We start from the raw sequence: 15,708 nt of genomic DNA on the forward strand, positions 1-15,708 counted from the left end.
TAACCTATTGTTGTTTATCAGTGCCAAATATAATCCAGGTTTCAAGAGTCCAGAGTGAAATAAAAAGTTGAGAAATTTTCTACTATGGAGTAACAATCCTAAATGTAATTCCCATACCTCTGAGGATCAGAAGGAGTTAAGATAAGGCCCTGCTTTCCAAGGTGTTTAAATTCCAACAAGTTAATGAGGAGGCAGTTTTGTAGAGTTGGGGACAAAGCAAGGAGATGAAGCACGTGGGCTGTAACAGACATACCCATTGGGACCAGAGCAATTTTGGAGCTAAACTGACAGAGCGCATTTATAAGACCTCTCTCACAAGCATGAGTTGAACAGTAAATGACAACATAGTGTGTAGTTCTCACCTGATGGCTGGTGCAGAGAAAGTGGCCAACAAACAGAGCCTGCTGCCACTTTGTTCCTATTTGCTTTTTGTTTTGTTTAGGATCATTTTCCTTATTACCCTTTAGAAGGGGTTTGGGTTTGCTCCCATTACTCTCTTCCCAGAGCCCATTTTCAGGAGACTCTTTTCCTTGAGCTGTTCTTTCTCTATGTCTGTTCAGGAAACAAAACCTCAAGGTGGCAGAAATAAAATTTAAAAAAAGGAAGAATTTTTGGAAAATTAATGGTTAAGTAGATCCTAAGGATTATATGAATCACCTCATAATGTCTCTTGCCTTCAAGATAGAGCAAGTAGACATAATTACTCCGATTGCTATCAGAAACTAGTGACTGCATTTGTGTCCTGGGCTAGAAAAGGAAATCTTCTTGGTCCTTCTTATTCATCTCCAAATCTGAGAGAGAAGTCAGGCCTGTGTTAGTCAGTCTCTCCTCATAAAAGACTAATATAAAAATTTAAGCCCCTTTTAGCATCTGCTGAAGTGAGAATCCACGCTGTACCCCAGCTGTGTCTACTGTTGAAGAAGGCGTCAACAATACCAAGTGTCCTTTTCTCCCTTTAGACCATTCCTCCTGTGTGTGTGTGTGTGTGTGTGTTTGAGTGTGTGTGTGTGTGTGTGTATGTGTGTGTGTGTGAGAAGACTTTTTCATCACTTTGACAACATACCTGAGAAAAATAAATGAGTAAATATTTATTTTGATTCAATTTCAGGCTCCATTGCTGTGGCCTGAAGTGAGGCAGATTACCATGGCAGAGAGCCTGGCTTCAAAACAGAGATTCTCAATTCATGGAGATCAGGGAAATGGTGAGGGGAAGAGAGGACTGAGGAATATGATGTACCCGTCCAGGGAATCAACTCCAATGGCCTACCCTCCAACTAGGCCCTACCGCCCCCACAGTTTTGACCAACTCCCAATAGTCCTGTCCAATCATGAACCCATCAGTGGATTGATCCACAGATGAGGTTAGAGCTCAGGATTCGATTCACCTTTCTGTAGAGTCCGTTCTGAATGCTGGTAGATTGGGGTCCAAGCTTTCAACACATGACCTTTGGGCAACATTCCAGATCCAAATTATAGCAGGGTGCCTCCTTCTCTTTAGGTGTTCTGTGTTTGTTTATTGTTTTCAATCACAAATAATGATCCTTTTTCAGTGTAAGACCTATCACATTTGGCTTGAATGTGGTTCCAGTGGTGGTTGCTCCTCCTGCTGAAAGGCATTTCTGATCACTCAGATTCAGTCTTCTGGCATGGTTCGCTCTGACCACAGCTGTTTGTCATTTTATATTTCTATCTGAGAGAGAAACCTACCTACTGTATTCGAAACTGACCATCCAAATGAAAGCATTTCTCTTCTTCCAAATATGTTTGGAATGTTCCTGGAAGCTATGGGGGATATGGAGGGAAAACCCCGGCTCATTCGCGAGCACATGTGACAAAAAGCATCCAATAATCATAAGGGTATCCTTATACATATATTCAGTGCCCCAAAAGCACAAGGTATTGTGATAGGTATTGTGAACAACATAAAGCTGTGTTATATACATTTCCTGCTGTGAAGTGCAATCGAATACAGTCAATCAGTGGAGAAGATGTTCCATAGAGTGATCCTTGAATTATAATGCAAGGCCAGCCATTGACGACTGTGGTGGTGAGGATCTCATATGGGGCAAAAGACTGAGTAAGAAAGAATAAGCCAGAAGTAGAGAGCCCTGAATAATGTGGCTTTGTTAAAACACAGTTGAAGGTTAAAGTAATGAAAGCTTTTTGAGTCTATAAACATAGGGTGATAAATTCTATGCAAGACATTAAGTTTGTACTTCTTTTAATACCTCATAATTCATTCAAACATTTTCTTATAGATTTCAGTAGAATTTTTAAATCTCTTCAATATGGGCCTCGTCTCTTCTTGTTTCTTTTTTTAAATGTTTATTGGTTGCTCAAAACATTACAACGATCTTGACATATCATATTTCATACATTTGATTCAAGTGGGGTATGAATTCTTACTTTTACCACGTGTACAGTTTGCAGGATCACATTGGTTATACGTCCAAGTTGATACATACTGCCACACTAGTGTCTGTTATATTCTGCTGCCTTTTCTATTCCCTCCCTATCCCCCCTTCTGTCCCCTCCCCTCCCATAATCTCTCTCTACCCCAGCTACTGTAATTCATTTCTCTCCTTTTTTCCCCTTTCCCCTCACATCCTCTTATATGTAATTTTGTATAACAATGAGGGTATCCTTCCATTTCCATGAAATTTCCCCTTCTCTCTCCCATTCCCTCCCACCTCTTGTCCCTTCCAATTGGTAATCTTCTTTTCATGCTCTTCCAGCCTGCTCTGTTTTGAGTCCCCCTCCTTATATGAAAGAAGACATTCAGCATTTCTTTTCTAGGGATTGGCTAACTTCACTTAGCATAATCTCCTCTAATGCCATCCATTTCCCTGCAAATGCCGTGGTTTTGTTATTTTTTAGTGCTGAGTAATATTCCACCGTGTACAAATGCCACATTTTTTTAATCCATTCATCTGTTGACTGGCATCTAGGTTGGTTCCACATTCTAGCTATTGTGAATTGTGCTGCTATGAGCCTTGATGTAGCTGTATCCCTATAGTATGCTCTTTTTAGGTCTTTGGGAATAGTCCGAGAAGGGGAATAGCTGGGTCGAATGGTGGTTCCATTCCCAGCTTTCCCAGGAATCTCCATAATGCTTTCCAAATTGGCTGCACCAATTTGCAGTCGCACCAGCAATGTACAAGTGTACCTTTTCCCCCACATCCTTGCCAGCACTTGTTGTTGTTTGACTTCCTAATGGCTGCCATTCTTACTGGACTGATTTGGTGTCTTAGAGTGGTTTGAATTTGCATTTCTCTGATTGCTAGAGAGGGTGGGCATTTTTTCCGTGTATTTTTTGATTAATTGTATATCCTTCTCTGAGAAGTGTCTGTTCAGGTCCTTGGCCCATTTGTTGATTGGGTTGTTTGTTTTCTTAATGTTTAATTTTTGAGTTGTTTGTATACTCTGGATATTAGGGCTCGGCACATTTGTATTTTTAAGAATTGGCATAATCAATGAAATGTTCCGCACACGTTTGTAGGAAGATTAACATAACACTCCAGTGACAATACAGTAGTAGAAGGATTGATTTGGACTGACAAGTTGTTCAGTGAATGATATATTACCCATAAATTTGAATTCTCATTATCATAAGGAAGCAAGGTGAAAATAAGAATTTAAGAGAGTGTTGGGGATGTGGCTCAAGTAGTAGCTCCTTCACCTAGCATGCGTGAGGCATGGGGTTTGATCCTCAGCACTACCTAAAAAAATAAATAAAATAAAGATGTTGTGTCCACTAAAGGCTAAATAATCAATATTTTTAAAATAGAATATAAAATAGTCCATTAATGTTATATTCAAACTGTGAAAGTAGATACTTTCGCATCTAGTGACTTTTATAAGTAGGACAAAGAATTAAATGTAGTTCTGTGTATGAAATGATCACAATAAATCACCAATGTCATTTTTTTAAATGGGAAATGTGTTTTATTGTTTATTGCAAACATTACAAAGCTCTTGACATATCATCTTTCATAATTTGATTCAAGTGGGTTATAAACTCCCATTTTTACCCCAAATACAGATTGCAGAATCACATTGGTTACACATCCACGTTTTTACATAATGCCATATTAGTGACTGTTGTATTCTGCTACCTTTCCTATCGCCTACTATCTTCTCTCACTCCCCTCCCATCTTTTCTTTCTACCCCATCTGCTGTAATTCAATTCTCTTGCTTGTTTTTTTCCCCCTTTTTCCTCACACCCTGTTATATTTAATTTTGTGTAACATTCAGGGTCTCCTTCAATTTCCATGAAATTTCCCTTCTCTCTCCCTTTCCCTCTCACCACTTGTCTCTGTTTACTGTTAATCTCTTCCTCATACTCTTCCTCCCTGCTCTGTTCTTAGTTGCTCTCCTTATATCAAAGAAGACATTTAGCATTTGTTTTTTAGGGATCGGCTAGATTCACTTAGCATAATCTGCTCGAATGCCATCCATTTCCCTTCAAATTCCATGATTTTGTCACTTCTTAGTGCTGCGTAATACTCCATTGCGTATAAATGCCACAGTTTTTGTATCCATTCATCTATTAAAGGGCATCTAGGTTGGTATTGCAGTCTAGTTATTGTGAATTGTGCTGCTATGAACACTGATGTGGCAGTATCCCTATAGTACGCTCTTTTAAGGTCTTCAGGGAATAGTCCAAGAAGGGCTATAGCTGGGTCAAATGGTGGTTTCATTCCCAGCTTTTCCAGGAATCTCCATATTGCTTTCCAAATTGACCGCACCAATTTGCAGTCCCACCAGCAATGTACAAGTGTACCCTTTTCCCCACATCCTCGCCAGTTCTTATTGTATTTTGACTTCATAACGGATGTCAATCTTACTGGAGTGAGATGATATCATAGGGTGGTTTTGATTTGCATTTCTCTGACTGCTAGAGATGGTGAGCATTTATTCATGTACTTGTTGATTGATTGTATGTCCTCCTCTGAGAAGTGTCTGTTCAGGTCCTTGGCCCATTTGTTGATTGGGTTATTTGTTTTCTTATTGTCTAATTTTTTGAGTTCTTTGTATACTCTGGATACTAGGGCTCTATCTGAAGTGTGAGGAGTAAAAATTTGTTCCCAGGATGTAGGCTCCCTATTTACCTCTCTTATTGTTTCTCTTGCTGAGAAAAGAACTTTTTAGTTTAAGCCAGTCCCATTTGTTGATCCTTGTTATTAACTCTTGTGCTATGGGTGTCCTCTTAAGGAGTTTGGAGCCCGGCACCACAATATGTGGATCGGAACCAACTTTTTCTTCTATCAGATGCAGAGTCTCTGATTTGATATCAAGCTCTTTGATCCATTTTGTGTTAACTTTTGTGCATGTCGAGAGAAAGGGATTCAGTTTCATTTTGTTGTATATGGATTTCCAGTTTTCCCACCACCATTTGTTGAAGATGCTATCCTTCCTCCATTGCATGCTTTTAGCCCCTTTATCAAATATAAGAAAGATGTAATTTTGTGGATTGGTCTCTGTGTCCTCTATTCTGTACCATTGGTTCACCCGCCTGTTTTGGTATCAGTACCATGCTGTTTTGGTTACTCTTGCTCTGTAGTACAGTTTGAAATCTGGTATCGCTATACCGCAAAAGATTCACACTTCCTGCTTAGAATTGCTTTTGCTAATATTTCTCAGATACCTGTAGTTTCTAAAACCACTAAGAGGATTTTTATGAAAATTAATTTTATTAATATTTTTATTATATTATATAGTTAATATTAAATGATTTAATCTATATTGAATGCTATTTAAATTGACTTTGTAAATTGTATTAATTTAAATGAAATTTGATGAATTCTTCAATATAAATCAATCTAAAATTTAATCAAAATTAATTTAAAAAATCAATTAAGAAAATAAATTTAAATCAAACAATAGTATTAATAAAATAAATTTAAACAATATTAATTCATAAAATAAATTTAAATTAGATCAATTTATATTAAATGATAATATAATTTATATTTATAAATTTATTAAATTTTATTTGAATTAATTTTAATAAAAATATTCTGAATGGTTTTAGAAACTACAGGTGTTAGAGAAGTATGTGCTATGCAATCTGCTTTTTCTCTTCTCTGATTTCACCTACTTAAGCTAGAATCTTTTGATTATCTTTTACCTTAATTTATGAAAAGGTTGAAACTACTCCTTTTTTAAAGCCTTTCATCTTTCAAAAACTGATGTTAGCTTATTTCTCTCCCCCAATTTTTTTGATCAACAGTTTTAAAAAATGTGTCATAGGCATTATTGTAGAGCCCCCAAAGTATGTAGATAAACAGTCCAGATATTTAATGATATATTCTTACTAATTAACTTTTCCATTGGCAGTGGATGATGTGATTCCACTTTGGGGTTGACTCATAAAAATACTCTTACTTGTGGACATATTTAACATCTGGAAAACTGAATTAATGTGAGGTGACTTTTCTATAGAAAGGGAAATAAGTAAAATGGACAGGGGTCATAGTATTTGGATTAAAAGTAACTTAGAATTTATCCACTAAGCTTCATGATAAGGCCCTCTGCACTGGAATTTTCTTTTAGTACTTGTACCAGGTTATTTGGGATAAACTAAATATTCTCAACATTTTGCAACTTTATATTTCGTTTTCTTCTCTAAATCTGAGATCTCCTTCAGGTGGTTTGGATTTTTCATCTTTCCTGTTATTTAAATGTTCCATTTTTATCTTAATGCCATTAAATTTAACAAATATAGTCATTGGAGCTAATGGTTCACTAATGCTGCTCTGTACAGTTGCTTACAAAAGTACATCAGAATTGAAGACTGGTGATGATTACCTGCTACATTGGAGCAAAATTTTATAAACAAAAAGTGCTACAGCAACAACAACAAAAAATTTTTAACAAGAGCTATATAAAAAAAAAAAAACAAAGAAAAAACTACAACAAGAAACAAAAAAAAAAAAGAAAAAAAAATACCTAGTATCTATATACCTATATATATCAGCTTTTTTTTTTTGTCTTTTTTGTCTACAAATGCAGAGTTCTTTTCCAAAAGGCCGTGCTGTAAAACATCAAAAAGGGTTATGGCTTCTTTAAAGTTCTAAATATTTAGAAGATCCTGGAGTACAAGTCTGGCACTGTTGTCCGGGGACACTGGCAGTGGTGTGAAGGTGGGCATGAAATCTGCGAAGGATTTAAAAAGAGGATGCCCAGGTCTACCAAGTCCAACTCCAGCTTGGTTAATAAGAGGCACAGCTGTTGAACAAGGAGCCAAGAATAGATTCCCATTGGTGCTTCTGCAACTTCTGAATTCAGCTGCACTGAATTCACTGGAGTGTTATGTTAATCTTCCTACAAATGTGTGCGAAACTACTCTCTAGGGTATAGAAAGAACTCACAAATCTAAATACACACACACACAAAAAAAATAAATAAATAAATAAAATAACCCATTCAATACATGGGCCAAGGACCTCAACAGACACTTCTCAGAAGATGATATAAAATTAATCAACAAATAGATGCAAATATGCTCATCATCACTAGCACTTTGAAAAGTGAAATTCAAAACTACTCTAAGATTTCAAGTTCAGTCTTAAAGGCTGGAAATGAGCATGTTTCACCTCTCTTTCTCCTTCTACCACCAAATCCTCATAGAAATTAGAAAAGGACATTTGACATGCTCAGTGATCAAAAATAAGAATCAGAATTCTCAAGGACTGAACACAAAAATAGATTATGAAAGAGTAGATCAATTTCAAAAAACAAAAGCAAATATAGGATGTGCAAGAAAATATTCCCTTGAAGAAGTTGAGATGAAACAGGCTGCTTTATGCTTTCAGTATTATATACCAGGGATCAAAGAGCCCAGGACAACAATAAGATAGTTATCTGAGGTACCACACAGTGGGGTAATTAGAGCAAAAACATGGGAAACCCTGCAGAATAAAAGGCATAAACTGAACATCCCTCTCTCAGAACCGAAACAAGGAACCACCAACAAGCAGAGAGGGATTGAGAAGAGCTGTGTAATGCACTTAAGAAGCCTGACTGAGTAGCTATAGCAAGAAGTTGTACACAAAACTACATATCATGTTCAAACACACAGGCTACAGCCACAAAAATTTACCATGCCCTAGACCACAATGAAAGAGCCAGCCAATTCCATTAATGTGTTATCACACAGGCTGCAACTCCTTGTACATCAGAAATTACAAGAATTTTGATTTCTCAAAAGACAAAATTTCATATACAATGAAATTAGGTCCATAGAAACAATGCCAAATAATTGTTAGATTATAGCAAATATCAAGATGGAATTAAATTAAAATACTTTAATAGTCATCTGGTGAGTATGGCAGAAGCAACAGGGATTTAGATATATGTATTTGAAAAGAGATAGAAATCAAATGGCATATGCTTTTAATGTAAAATCATAAGAAAATACCTGGATAGTGGCATGCATCTGCAATCCCAACTGCTAGGAAGGCTGAGACAGGAGGATAGCAAGTTTGAGGCTAACCTCAGTAATTTCTGAGAATCTGTTTCAAAATATAAAATGAAAAGGACTATGAATGTAGCTCAGTTTAGTATTCAATCCCCAATACCACAAACAACAACAAGAAAACATGGAATAGAGAATAGAAGAAATAAGTAAGAAAGAGTTAATATAAAGTTTAAACAACAAATGAACCCAAGGAAACAAGCATCGGGGGCTAGCGAATTAAAACAAAACATGTACTTAAAAGGTTAATAAGATACTTTAGCAAGTATGATCAAAATAAAAAGTTTCAAATAGTTGCCAGAAATGAAATGAGAATCATCAACTATGAGGAGGAGTCGAAAGATTTATAGGAAACTCAGCTTCAGAGCAATGCATTGCTTTATGAAATGTAGATTAACTGAGGTGTTAATTTTAAAAAAAATCAGTTATGAATGAATGTATACTTTCTTGATGCCTTCACTACTAGCTCGCAAAAGGGTTTAAAGTTAATAATAATTGAAATGTATCCCTTGGGAGAATTTTTAAAAGGAGAAAAAAGTAATTCAGGTGTTCCTGGTGCAGAAAGAAAGTGGCTAAGATAATTGTTTCCTCCTTAGGCATGTTAGTGAGCTGTCATTCTCTGTGCCATGGACAGAGAAGGCAGAGTCTGGCATTTCTGCTGAGGCAGAGGCAGGAGAAGCAGTAGTTATTCATGGGGGAAAAGGTACTCCATGCAGAACAAACAAGTAACTTAATGTTATTTACTGGTATTTGTCACCATTGATACCTCTAAAACTCAGAGGGTCATTTGGCTCTTTCTGTTCAAGCTTGAATTTCTAGATCTAAGCTATGAGAATTTTTTAATTCAAAAAATTCTCATAGCTTAGATCTGTCAGATCTGCATAGATCTGACAGAAAGAAAGAAAGTAACTTCTAGTTGTTCTCTTTCCCAGTAGATGCCTAGAATGTAAAAATAATTCTAATGCTAACTTACATAGCTTTTGAGACGATATACACTTTTTAAAAGTATTAATGTTCCTTCACCAGGCTACACTTGCAGCTAATATTAATTCTCCCAAAAATATCATACAGCCTCCAAAACTATAAAAATAATCACAATTAAGAGTGAGGAAAGTGTAAAAGACATCAGCTTCAACAGATGCACACTTTAATCCCAGTGGCTGAGGCAGAAGGATCACAGGTTCAAAGCCAGCCTCAGAAAAAGCAAAGTGCTAAGCAATAGTCTTAGTAATTCAAGTTTTCAAAGTAAAACCAATAGTGAGATCCTGTCTCTAAATAAAATACAAAACAGGGCTGGGGATGTGGCTCAGTGGTGGAGAGTTTCTGACTTCAATCCCTGGTACCCACCCATCCCCCCCAAAAAAGACATCTACTCTCTTACCTGTTATGTAAATGGTTTACTGTACTAGTGTAAATGTTATCTGTTGTTGTTTAAACAGTATAAATGACATATAAATTTTGGCTTCTATCTCAGAGCTGAGAGTGTTAATCTGTAATCCAAATAGAGAGGTGGACAAAAGAGAACTGAGGGGCACTTGCAGTTTGTGGCCCAGGTGGCTCTTCAGAAAGGTGAATTGGATCATGAGCTCTAACCTCATCAGTGGATTAATCCACTGATGGGTTCATAATTTGACAGGATTATTGGGATTTGGTAAAAACTGTAGGCAGTAGGGCGTGTTTGGAAGGTAGGTCATTGGAGTTGATTCCCTAGAAGGGGACATCTCATTCCTCAGTTCTTCCTTTTCCTCACCATTTTTCTGATCTCCATGAGATGAGCAGCTCTGTTTTGAAGCCAGTCTCCCTGGCTTGTTGATGGCCATCTTCTCCTGGTGTCTTTAAATGGTCTTTCCCTTATACACATCTAGGTCCAAATTTCACCTTATCAGGATCCCAATCCTATCAAATTAGGACTCATTCTAATCACCACGTTTTATTTTAATCCTCTCTTTATAATGTTCTCTCCAAATACAGATACCTTATGAGGCACTGGGGATTAGAACTGCAACATATCTTCTATGACCTTTTAAGCACCCAGCCACGAATTTGAAAGGTCAGGGACAGGAGTGATTTACCAAAGAGTGACCGGGAAACACTAAAATATTGGCTAACTGCCAATATTTATTGCTCTATTATTCACTCTCACAATAATATTTTATTTTTATTTGTATCCCACCTGTAATCAACACATCCTTAATCACTCCTAGTTTTCTCCCTGTTCACCACTCAAAATTGGAAACCCATTTGCAATCTTACTGTTTTTACTGTGGATAATAATTGATAATGTCATTTCTATTTATTGTGATGACTAACATTGTAGATGTCATACCAGGAACTATTTGGTTTAATGCCGTATATTGTTTACATTGGTTGTTGTTATTATTTGTCTCCCACTAAGCAGTGACATACTGCAATCCTTCAGGGACACTATAATCCCACAGGATAGAAACTCTGCTGCCTCAAAACCACACTGTTAGAGTGGATTTCAAACAAAAGTTAATAGGAGGGACAAAGAAGGTCACTTCAAACTGCTTAGGGCAAATATGCACCAACAAGATATAACATTTGTAAATATTTATGCCCAAACGATGAAGCATCTATGTACATCAAACAAACTTCTCAATTTCAAGAATCAAATAGACCATAACACAATAGTACTCGGTGACTTTAGCACATCTCTCCCAAACTCAGATAGATCCTCCAAACAAAAACTAAATAAAGAAGCTATAGAACTAAAAAATACAATTACTAATTTAAACTTAACAAACATACATAGAATATTTCATTCATCAGTGACTAAATACACTTTCTTCTCAGTAGTACATGGATCCTTCTTTAAAATAGTCCGCATCGTAGGCCAAAAAGCAACTCTTAGAAAATACAAAAAAAAAAAAAATAGAGATAATGCCTTGCATTCTGTCAGATTATGATGGAATAAAATTAGAAATCAATGAGAAAATAAAAAAATGCAGAGTTTCTCACACACCTCTGGAGACTAAATAACATGCTATTAAATGACGAATGTTCATCTGAAGAAATCAGGGGTGAAATTTAAAAACTGCTTAGAGGCAAATGAGAATAGTGACACACATATGAAATCTCTGGGACACTATGAAAGTTCATTACATTGAGTTCATTCATTAAAAGAATAGAAACTCTACAAATAAATAACCTAACATTACATCTCAAAGCCCTAGAAAAAGAAAAACAAATTAACACCAAAAGCAGTAGAATACAGGAAAACTTAAAATCACAGTTGAAATCAGTAAAATTGAAAGAAGAAAATTTTAAAAATCAACAAAACAAAAAGTTGGTCTTTTGAAAAAATAAATAAAACCTTTAGACAACCTAACCAAGAGAAAGGGAAAAAGACCCAAATTCCATGATGAAAAAGGAAATATCACAATGGACACCACTGAAATACAGAGGATTATCAGAAACTATTTTTGAAAACTTATAATCTAATCAAATAGAAAAATATAAAGACAACAAATTTCTAAAGACATATGATCTACCAAAATTAAATCTGAAGGATATAGAAAATTTAATCAGATCAATTTCAAGTAAAGAAATTGAAAATGCTCTCAAAAAACTACCAAGAAAGAAAAGCCTAGGATAAGATGAATTCTCCAAATCTGTAGAATTTTTTTCTTTTAAAGAAGAAGTAACATCAATTCTAAAATTATTCCATGAAGTAGAGAAGAAGGAAAGATTGCCAAACTCATTCTATGAACCTACTATCACCCTAACACCAAAATCAGACAAAGACACATCAAGGAAAGAAAACTTCAAACCAATATCCCTGATGAACATAGATGCCAAAATTCTTAATAAAATATGGGCAAACCACACACAAAAAATATTAAATAGATAGTGCACCATGATTAAGTGAGTTTCATTCTGGGGATGCAATTTTGTTATTCATATGGAAATCAATAAATGTAATTCACCATATCAAAGAATAACATGATTATCTCAATAGATGCAGAAAAAGAATTTGACAAAATTCAGGATTTATTCATGCTCAAAACACTAGAAAAACTAGGGATAGTAGGAACATACTTCACAAATGTTATGTAGATGGAAACTGAGGCCAATATCATTTTAAATGGAGAAAATTGAAAGCATTCTCCCTGACACGGAACCAGACATGGAAGCTCTCTTTCGCCACTTTTATTCAAGAAAAGTGAAGCAGGAGGCATCACAACACCAGGCCTTAAAATGAACAAACAAACAAACAACAACAACAAAAATTCTACATAGCATTGGTACAAAAACAAACATGGACACAATGGAACAGAATAGAAGAAACAGAGACAAACCCAAATAAGTAGAGTGATCTCGCCGTACTGGACAAAGGTGTCCTAAACATACATTGGAGGAAAACTGGAAATACATATGTAGCAAAATGAAATCACCAACCCCCCTCTCATTCTGCACAAAACTCAACTCAATGTGGATCAAGGACCTAGGCATTAGACCAGAGATCCTGTGCCTACTAGATATAGGCCAAATCTCCATCACATCAGCTTAGGAAACAAATTCCTCAACAAAACTCCTAAAACACAAGGAGTAAAATAAAGAATCAATAATTGGTATGGTATCAAACTAAATGACAGAAATACAATGAAAACTACATTGAGATTTTATTTCACTCCAGTCAGAATGGCAATTATCAAGTATACAAGTAATGATAAATGTTGGAAATAAGCATGTTGAGGAAAAGGTTCACCCATATATTACTGATGGCTGTGCAGCCACTCTGGAGAGCAGTCTAGAGATTCTTCAGAAAACTTGGAGTGAAACCACCATTTGACCCAGTTTTTCCACTCTTTGGTTTATACACAAAGGACTTAAAATCAACATACAATTGACCTACTATGGGCAGAGCTATTAACCAACCTAGCTGCCCTTCCATGGATGAATGGATAATGAATATGAGGTGTATATTTACATAGGGAATATTACTCAGCCATAAAAAAGAATGATTTTGACTTTTGCTGGTAAAAGGATGGTTCTGGAAACTATCATGCTGTAAATAATAATTATAAAGAGGAGACAGAGACAAGGTGGAGAGGCAGGGAAGGTAGCAGAGTGGCTCTTTGTTTAAGAGGCCACATTTATTTATACCAATAGGTTACATTAGGTCATTAGTACCATAACTACATTATTGTTTAGAGTAGCAGTAAGGTTGCTTATACTGCAGTTACATTTCACAGTTAAAATATTCAAGGTTAGGACTTTGTACAGTTGTCAAGAAAGTCCATTGTCTGAAGTTACTGTTAGGCAGGCAGATCCAGGAGTACCAGGGCTTGATAAAACATTGTAATTATCTATCAAACAAGTTTCTTTATTCCCAGAAGCTGTGTGCCTACAACCAAGATCCAGGCTTGATGAGACTCTAACACAGAGACTTCTCAGGGCATTGCAGACCAGCTAGACATTGCACATATATTAGCTACATTATTGGATCCCAAGAGAGGTTGCATGGCTTTCTAAGGGTGAGAAACAGGGTACCTATGATCCCCTAGGAGTTTGCTCACCAGGGAAACACTCCCATGTACATTTCCACAATCAGAATCCTTTCATGTTTCCTTTCTTGTTTCTTAAGGCCTTTCAGATGAATAATAATTTGTCTTTTTGTTAATGTCACCATGGGCAAAAAAGTAGGGCAAACATTGGCAACAGCAAGCACAACATAATAATCCCAATATTAATAAACATGTACCTATGAATAATTGTTTGACCCAAGTAAAGTTGGATAAACAAGAAATTAGCCAATCCAATAAATCTAAACCTCCATTGTCTTCTTGAACCTTTTAAATGATATCTTTAAGGTAGTCTAACTCCTTTTCGATAGAGTACTATTATCACTTAAATTGAAGCAACACATATTATTAAGCTCCTGACATCCTTTATGATGTAATAGCAACAACTAATAAATTGTGGCCTGATTATCAAGAAGAGTTTGATGATGTTGTTTTTGTTCTACATTAAGCATATCAATTGTCATAGAGGTACGATTCATATGTTTTTACAATAGCACAGGCCAGTTTCATAGTGATTTTGTAAGTCCCGACAGCTAATGTAGGGATATCCACTAAGGAAAATGTCAAAAAAAAAAGCATTAAATTTTGTCTTAGAAGGTTTACTGAATCATCACAGTTTTGTTTTAAAAGGCAAGTTTTAAGAATACGATGTGCTCGTTTAACCAAAACCTGTCCAGTAGGATTAGGAGAAATTTTATGAATTAAAATTATATTTTATTGATTACAAAATTGTGTGAAAGTGCAAGAAGTATATGTAGGGGCCTTATCCATTTTTAAATAGATAAACTCGTCCATGGTGGCAAAGCAGAGTAATAAATAAGAAATGTAATCAGATATCTTTTTAGATCTTTGGGCACTAGCCCAAATGAATGCAGAATGAGTATCAATAAAAACATGAAGAAAGGATTAAGGATTAAAAGGAGGGAAATGGGTAATATCCATTTGTCAAAGTGCATTAGAATGTAGGCCTCGTGGATTTACAGATTTTCACATAGGGGCCCAAAAGTTGAGAACAGTTGTTGACTATAGCATGAACCTGTTGAGAAGAGATGGAAAAGGTTTTTATTAGTGATTGAGTATTTTGATGAAAAAAATCCAAGGGATTTTACAGTATCTGAAAATAAAGGACAAAGGGATTTCATAGCTTTATTCGTGCGAGTGTTACCTTCTCTCAAAGGTCCAGGAATTTTGGTGTGACTGTGTTAGGAGAGAGGAAGATAGAAGACATATGGTGCTGCAAAAGAGTTTAAAGGGTTAAAAAAAGAGATAGTAAGTTGGAATCCAAACAAAGGCAAAACACAGCTATAAAAATAAGAGGAACAAGTTTAGTTATAAATTTAGAGTCTGGGCTGGGATTATAGCTCAGTGGCAGAGTGCTTGTTTAGCATGTGTGAGCACTAGGTTCGATCCTCAGCACCACATAAAAATAAACAAATAAAATACATTTAGAATCTGTAATAATGTTTAAAGTATTAGAAAATAGTCTTGGCGCTAAGATAATGGCAGCTAATGCTCTCACTGTGGAGAGATTTGAGGTAGGGTATAATAGTCCATTTATCATTGATAAGAACAGATATTACTCCTCTTTATTTAATTTTATCTGTATACACCTTTAATCCATTTATAAGAGGAATGGTAGAAATTAAGATGCCTATAATTAAGAAACCTGATATAACAGAGAA

General features: G+C 35.8%; 1 long non-coding RNA gene across 1 annotated transcript in view; it reads left to right on the forward strand.

Annotated features, from left to right (window-relative positions):
• Nucleotides 1–885: 885 nt before the first annotated feature.
• LOC110597434 (uncharacterized) overlaps nt 886–15,708 on the forward strand; it is a 313,342-nt gene continuing 298,519 nt past the window's right edge. Inside the window, exon 1 of the long non-coding RNA XR_013432301.1 lies at nt 886–1,361. This is a non-coding gene — a long non-coding RNA (uncharacterized LOC110597434). The remainder of the gene's footprint in view (nt 1,362–15,708) is intronic.

This window comes from Ictidomys tridecemlineatus (genome assembly GCF_052094955.1).
Source record: "Ictidomys tridecemlineatus isolate mIctTri1 chromosome 8 unlocalized genomic scaffold, mIctTri1.hap1 SUPER_8_unloc_1, whole genome shotgun sequence".
Lineage (NCBI taxonomy): Eukaryota > Metazoa > Chordata > Mammalia > Rodentia > Sciuridae > Ictidomys > Ictidomys tridecemlineatus.